Source organism: Octodon degus, unplaced genomic scaffold (genome assembly GCF_000260255.1).
Source record: "Octodon degus isolate 3935 unplaced genomic scaffold, OctDeg1.0 scaffold00025, whole genome shotgun sequence".
NCBI classification, from domain to species: Eukaryota; Metazoa; Chordata; class Mammalia; order Rodentia; family Octodontidae; genus Octodon; species Octodon degus.
In genome coordinates, this window is record NW_004524601.1 from 12195674 (window position 1) to 12196615 (window position 942).

The window sequence follows — 942 nt, forward strand, 5'->3', positions numbered from 1 at the left end:
GAATGCCTTCAAGGCATGACTGGCTGGCTTGAGTAGTGGGGATCGAACCACAGCAACCTAAGCCTGACAGCTTTGTTGAAGCAGCCACTTAAAGAATTGAGCTAAGGGGCAGGCCCCTGGCTCAGGGCTTTCAAATGGCCAATATCTCTCTGATTTATCTTGAACAAAAGGATCTAGCCCTGTTTTCATTGCTTGGTAAAAGTTAAGGCTTACACATCACCTAAATTTTCTAATATTATTATCTCATTCTAGAATGATAATCAGCTTTCGCCTTTTCTTCTTGGTAATGCTGTGTTCACCAAAAAAAGATAATACATGAGAAATAGTTCATAAAGTAGGCAATAAATAACATTGTACCTTCTGAGCATGGGCTTGAGATAAATATTTTTAAGAGCCTGCTGTATTCATATTGAGTGCTTGTCAAGTTTTTATTGCCTTTGAGCTCTTATGGATATTCTTTTTGATAATTTGTACTTAACTGAATTTATTGTATTTATTGTATTGTTGCTAGTCTTATTTAATAAACTGGAAGTATTGAAAAGCACACTATATATCTCTTCTGTGCAGGTGATTTTAGTACTATTCTTACATCTTCTTTTCTTTTTTTCTATTAAGTTTAAAATATAGCACAATAGGAAAAGGTAGAAGTAGGACTATTGTTCAATGAAATTTTTCTGCAATTCACAGCTCAAGAAATACATTAATGCCATTGTGGTGGTGTAGGGCAATACCAAATAATAACTATATTAGCCATTTTGGATGTTTTTGAAAGCAAACATCTACTTTTATAAAGTTGTACCCTGTATATTAAAATCATGTAAGCTACTTGAATTGTTTCAACTATCATTTTAAGGAAAATATTGCTTTTTATCATTCTGGGGCCTTCAATGTTTAATGCATTAATTTAACATAGATGCTCAGAAATTTCAGTATCTGTACTTA